Below are 7627 nucleotides of genomic sequence, written 5' to 3' on the forward strand. Positions count from 1 at the left end.
ATGTTCAGTACCTTGAGTCAGCACCTCCAGCAAATAGAGCAGACTGAACAGCGCAATCCTTCCAACAGCAAAATAAAAGAAATCAAACAGTCCTTGAACTAACTACAAGCTTTTCTTTTTTGTTGTTGTGTTGTGGGGTTTGTTGTTGTGTTTTTTAGGTCATTGGCTTTTTGTTGTTGGTTTGTTTTCTTTTGTTGCTTGGTTTTTCTCTGTCTTATTTTTGTGCATGTTATTTGCTCCGTGGGTCTATCTAAATAAGATAGGCTGGATGAACAATCCGGAGCAGAAAACAACAGAACCTATGGTTCCGGGGGACATGGTAGAGGAAGAAGTTGGGGGAAAGGAAGTGGCATTAAACCTAGGCACAAGGGAACAATAAGTGATCCAAATCGGTGGTGAGTAGGGTGTAAAAGGCCTGGTAGGGTGTGACCAATGGTAATGTAACCGAGAGGAATTACTGAAACCCAATTGAAGACTGAGCATGATAGTGGGACAACAGGAAAGTAAAGGAAGTAGAGGGAAGAGCTGGGAAGCAAAATGCATTTATAGAGGTCTAAATAAAGAGCATATACATATGTAAATATATTTATATATGGGGATGGGGAGATAGACCTAGGTGCATATATTTATAGGTTTAGTATTAAGGGAGCAGATAGACTTTGGGCCTCCACTCAATTACTCCCTCAATGCAAAAACACTTTGTTCTATTAAACTGGCATTCCATGATGCTCACCTTCCCAACACAATTTCTGAAGACAAATGTGTGCATAAGCAAAAGTGGTGAAGAAGGCTAATGGTGCCTGGATGTCAAAAGAAATAGCATCTGGGGTTTTAAAGGCGTGAAAGGTAAACAAGCAACCATCTAGCTTAGAAGCAACAAAGCCCATATGGAAGAAGCACACCAGCCTGTGTGATCACGAAGTGTCGAAGGGATCAGGTATCAGGCATCAAAGAACAAAAATATCATTGTGGATGAGGGAGAATGCAGATTGGGGACCCAAGATCCATCTGTAGGCAACTGGACAGCCCCTTACTGAAGGGTTGCGGGATAGAGATGAGCTGGTGGGGTGCAGTGTAGCAACGATGAAACATACAACTTTCTTCTAGTTCCTAAATGCTTCTATTCCCCCACCCTCACCCCCACTATCATGATCCCAATTCTTCCTTACAAGTCTGGCTAGACCAGAAGATGCACACCGGTACAGACAGGAACTGGGAACACAGGGAATTCAGGACAGATGATCCCTTCTGGACCAGTGCTGAGATTGGTGATACTGGGAGGGTGGAGGGAAGGTGGTGTGGAAAGGCAGAACTGATTTTAAGGATCTACATATAACCCCCCTCCATGGGGTATGGACAGTGGAAAAGTGGGTAAACGGAGACATTGGACAGTGCAAGAAATAAAAAAATAATAATTTACAAATTATCAAGGGTTCACAAGGGAAGGGGGAGCAGGAAGGGAGGGAAAATGAGGAGCTGATGCCAAGGGCTTAAGTGAAGAGCAAATATTTTGAGAGTGTTGAGGGAAGCGAATGTACAAATGTGCTTTACACAATTGATATATATATATGGATTGTGATAAGAGTTGTATGAGACCCCAATAAAATAATTAAGAAAAAGAAAAAATTAGAGCAGAGGATCAATGAATGGGAAATAGAAGAACGAATGTGGGAAAAGAAATCAGTGAAGCAAAAAGTTTATTCTTTGAAAGGATTAACAAAATTGAAAAAAAAACTACTAAATGTCACAAAAGAAAAGAAGTGACAGATGTCAATATCTAGAATTAGGGATGGAATGGGAAATGACAACAGACTCTAATGAAATAAAAAAATTAATTAGGTAATACTACAAAAGACTGTGTTCCAACAATTCAATAATTTGGAGAACATGGACAAATACCTGTAAAATCACCCTCTTTCCTAATTAACATTAAGAACATGAACAGACCAATAGCAAAAGTAGAACTACCCAAGGTCATTAACAAACCCCCAACTAAAAAAAGCCCCAGATGAGGTGGCTTCACAGAATTCTACAACCATTCAATGAAGACAGGACACCAATCCTACACAAACTCTTCCAGAACATAGAAACAGCAAATTCAGGAACTCAATCTATGAAGCCAGTATCACCCTGATACCCAAACAACCAAAGACCTACAAATCTAGAGAATTACAAACTTATATCTCTCATAAATACAGATGCAAAAATCCTCAACAGAATGATGGCGATTAGAATTCAACAACATAGTATAAAAAATAATACATCATGACCAAGAGGGATTCATACCAGTGATGCATGAGTGGTTCAACATTTTAAACAATTAATGTAATTAGCAAGAGAAGGGCCAAGAACCATATGATCATATCAAATGATTCAGAAAAAGAATTCGATACAATCCAAGACCCATTCCTAATATTCTCAAGAATATAGAATTAGAAAGGGAAATTGTCAATAGTATAAAATCCATATATGAAAAACCATTAGCCAATATTACACTCAATGGAGAAAACCTGAAAATATTTTCACTGTATAAGGGAGCCTGACAGTGATACCCCATTTCCCCACTTCTATTCACCATTGTGCTGGAAGTCAAAGCCAATACCATAGAAGTATAGCAAGATATCAAGGGTATTCAATTTGGTTAAGAGGAAGTGAAACTTTTGCTATTTGCAGGAAATATGATTTTATATATTGTTAATCCAAGAGGTCCACAATAGGATTGCTGGAAACATTAGAGGCATTTAGTAGAACAGGGGATACAAATTTAAAAAGCGGAAATCCATTGGATTCCTATAAAGCAGTGATCAGAATATGGAAAAAGTTATCTAGGAAGAAGTAACATTCACAATAGTCATAAGGAATAGTCATTAGGAATAAACCTAATCAAAATAACAAAAGACTTGTGTGAAGAAAAATACAGAACATTACAAGAAACCAAAAGGGATCTACAAAATTGGAAGCATATGCCATGTTCGTGGATCAGAAGACTCAATATTATGAAAATGACAATATTACCTAATAAAGTAATCTACAAAGTCAATGAAATCCCAATACAGATTCCAGCATCATTCTTCACAGAAATGGAAAAACCAATTACCAACTTCTTATGGAAAGGGAAGAAGTGGAGGATAGACAAAGAACTCATCAAGAAGAACAAAGTAAGTGGTCTTGCACTATCTGGCCTCAAAACCTACTATATACCCACAGTTGTCAAAACAGCCTGGCACTGATATAATGATAGATATCCAGGCAAATGAATCAGCACAGAAAACCCGGAAATTAAAAAAAAATAGTGTCGGGAAAGTTGGATATCCATGTGCAGAAGAACAAAACAAAACCATATCTCACTCCATGCACAAAAACAAAACTCAAGGTGGATCAAAGACTTCAATGTAAAAGCCAAAGCTATCTGGATCATCAATGAGAAAATTGGGACAAAGATAAGAGCCCCTAATGCAGGCAACACACAGACAAACAGCAATAACACTGGAAACATGCTCCGTGGAAGGTAAAATAGATGAATGGGTCCTATTAAAATAAAACACTTGTGCACATTTGAAAGATTTGATTAAAAGAGTAAAAAGAACCCATAGACTGAGAAATGCTATTTATCATAACATAACAGACAAAGGACTAATTACTAAAATCTACAGAATTTTACAAGCTTACAACTATAAAAGAACTGTAGCTCTCTGAGAAGATGGGCAGACTATCTGAACAGATGATTCACAAAGCATGACACTCAAATGGCTGATCAACACATGAGGAAATGCTCCCTGTCATGAGCCATTCGGGATACACAAGTCAAAACAAGCATGATATACCACCTAACGCCCATCATTGTAGCCCAAATGTTGGCGAGGGTGTGGTGAGATAAGAACCCTTCTCCTCTGTTGGTAGAGTTGTAAACACGTAGAGCCACCGTGGAAGGTGATATGGCAATACCTAAAACAGAGGGCAATTGAAATACCATATGATCTAACAATACCACAATACCACGGGATATAAAGATTGCTTTATACAAAATTTTATACCTATGCATATGAATGATTACACATGCCACAAAAGAGGATAACTCAAAGTACAGCTACAAAGTCTTAGAACTCTTAATTTTTTTAAAAAAAAAGCTTACCAAAATGTGAAGCGATACATTCTTGCCATATTCTCCATCTCTATATTTCTGAAGGCACCATTTCTATCTCTCTAACCTTTTCCCCAAAGAATTCTACCATTTCCACTTAGACCACGTGACAATGTCAGTCTTGGCATCCTCAAGGGACTCAGATGGTGTTCCTTTGAAATGTTCTTTGCCTTTGGGGAATCTAAAGTCTGAATGTGCGTGACTGGAGCTTTAGGGTGGATTCCTAAAGCTGGCCAATGAAATTCCCATAAAATAGCCCCTGCTAGCCTCGAAGGATGAACTGATCCTACATTAACATCATGGGAAAAAATACTTCTCAGCACAAGTTTTCTGACATTTTCTCACCAGTGCAGTTTTCAAATTTCTTAAAACATCTATTAAGCCCTTATGATCATACCACATCCTTCAAGAAAATCTATGAAAAGTACCAGTTTGGGCTCATGAAAAACAGCCAGTTTAAACTTCTGAGCTGACCTATCTGCCTTGAATAACTGACCCCACAGGCACTCTCAGAAGTCAGTGTTTTGGTTTGACTTTTTATTTGAAGGTACCTTAGGAGGCTAAGCTCAGGGTGTTACTGAGAGAACTTGTCTGCGGTCATCTACTGATCAGAGAAACATGTGAAGCACGTTTCATTTGGAATAAATCTCTGCATGTATGAACTGGAAACACAGTGGCAAAGCTTCTGCTTAACCTCGTATATACATATTTATATGTTTTTGTATACTTTCACAGATCTCTGATTGTATAGAGAACCATGATGGGGAGCAGAGCTTCATCAATGAAGTCTGGGACATAGGCTCTAGCTCTGGTAATGAAGTGTATTATGCTCTGACAACTGCAAGGTCCGCAGTCCAAAGTCACCAGCCTTGGGAAAAAGACGAAACTTTCTACCACCATAAAGATGGATAGTGCCAGAAACTCGCAGGGACAGTTCTACCCTATCCTATAGAGTTACTATGAGTCAGCATCCATTCATTGGCCCTGAGTTTAAGATTTGAAGGGCATACAACAAAGGTTGTTATGCTGGGCTGCTAGCCAAAAGGTTGTCGGTTCAAGCCCACTAATGGGTTCCTTGGAAGAAAAGCCTGGCATCTACTCCCATTAAATCAGTTACTGAAAATTGTACAGAGAACACACTTATATTCTGCTATGTTTGTGTTCACCAGGAGTTTTTAACCAACCAATGGCAAATCTTAACTTTTTTAACCAAGCATACAACCATGAGAAGAGGGAATATCCCTTAATATAGAGAGCAGCATTTCTCTTTCCCCCATACTGTCATTAATACATATCTGTTTTTAAATTCCTGAAATTTCTATGCTATATTTTTCCTTGTAGCACAAGCCAGCATATGACCTTGAGTACTTTGACCCACTTGCCAGATATTTCACTTTAGCTAGATTCAGTAACTTTAATCACCCCCCCCTCTTAGAAAACCTATGTGACTTTTAATCAACCAGTCTATTTTTTCTTGTCAGCTGTTTAAATTCAATATTGGACTTCTGAGATTATGCTGAATTTACTGTGAAAGTTATTTCTAGATTCAAATCCTTCTCCATTATTCTCCTGGTTAGCCTTTATAATTTCTAGCATTATGTGTGATTTTAAGAGTCTGGGTTCAGTTACACTCATGTCAATGGGTTATTTTTATGAATTGGGTGTGTTGGTTAATTAACTAGACACACCTAGGTAAGAGTAAAGTCAGAGCTCAACCTTTCAATTGGGTTGCGGCATGACAATACCAATTTGGTGTAATAAACCTTTTTGTACAAGAAAAAGAGTTGGATGTTCTTTGGCCCTTCACCAGAGGTAGACCTTGCATCTGGTTCCTTAACTGCTTGCTGAGTCAACTGTGAATTCCAAGAAGTGTCAGTGGACTATCAAAGGCAGATTCATTCGTCCGACTTCAGATCTCTACGTCCACACTGTCTCTGCTTCATCAACTTGCTTCCTGTTTGTAAGTTTCCAGAAGGCCGGAGAAATCTGACTGGAACCAAACTGGACTTACCTCCTTCTACAACTGTATAAGACATTTTCCTGGCACTGATTCCTTTCTCTATCTAAACACAAAGGTCACTAGTTTGCTTCTCTAGAGTACTCAACCTAACGCATTTGAGTGAAAGTTGGCAAACAGATCATTTTCCAAGATACCATTTGTTAGTGGTCATTTAGACCTATGGAAATATAATTGTATTCAATTACTAAAATAGTTCCCTAATTAAATGATTTGTTTTGAGCTATAGTTCTTGATCTGAACTTCAATTATTGAGTGTACATGAGCCACCTCAGAAGAATCATGATTTGGGGGGCAGAGTTATTCTGGGCTTGAACAATTAATAGAAAAGCTGATTTCTGAATGATGAGGTTTCCTGGTAGCCTTTCCCTTCCTTCTTATAAATGGTCACCTGTCAAGTTTGTGATTTTCCCCTAGATTTCATATTACCTATTGCTGTGAAAGATCTCCAAAACGAATAGTTTTTCATTCATTTTAATAATTAATGTTCTCTTTCCTCAGCCCTTAGTGCTTAGCCAAGATTTAGATTTTTCTCAGTCCACCGGGAGGATAGATGAATGAATCTGTCTGCCAGCATGCGTACTGCTACTGTATTTGTCATTATTATGGAGTGAAATGTGCTCTCCTCCCCACTCAATATGTGTATTAGAATCCTCACCCCCATATCTTTGAGAGTAATCCTATTTAGGAATAGTGATTTCTTCTGTTATGAGGCTGTGTTATAAACTCAATTTTAACATATAAAATGAGCAGCTTAGAAACAGGCACAAGTGGAAGAGAAGATCCATGCCCTAAGGAGCTCACCAAAGAATCCAGGAATGCTGGCTCTTCCCCAGAGACTACGGAGAGCCTTCACCTAAAGCCAGTCCCTTCATGTCACACAGTTCTTAGAAGTCATTTGTGATATATCTTTTGTAGCCGCACCAAGAAACTAACATAATCATTGTTTCTAGGCCTTTTGGGTAGATAAAACTAGGAAAACATATTGGAGACAACACTTCATATTTGCCTACCGATACTCTAAATACTAGGTTTCCCTTAAATTAGTTAATCTTACGGTTGCATCTTATTTCTAATATAAAACACCCTGCCATCAATTGAGTTAACGTTAACTTATAGAGGTTCTATTGGACCACGTGAAATTACCCCTGTGAATTTCAAGGACTGAAACTCTTTCTGTAAATGGAAAGCTTCATACATAGTCCACTCCCCAGGAGCGGCTGATTGTTTCAAACTACCAACCTTATAGTTAGTATGCTAGCATGCAGCCCCTACATGACCAGGGTTCCTCTTTCCTCGTATAGTGAACCCTAATTTTCAAGGACACTGTTGTAATATTGCATAAGGATTTACTTGTTTATTCTTCCGCAATAAAATCAGAAGTCTCAGACAAGCCGTACCAACACTCTCACCACCAACACTGTACAGAAAACAGTTTGTTTCGCTGTTCTGCAGTTCTTTGAAACAAC

The sequence above is a fragment of the Tenrec ecaudatus genome, chromosome 9 (genome assembly GCF_050624435.1).
Source record: "Tenrec ecaudatus isolate mTenEca1 chromosome 9, mTenEca1.hap1, whole genome shotgun sequence".
NCBI lineage: Eukaryota > Metazoa > Chordata > Mammalia > Afrosoricida > Tenrecidae > Tenrec > Tenrec ecaudatus.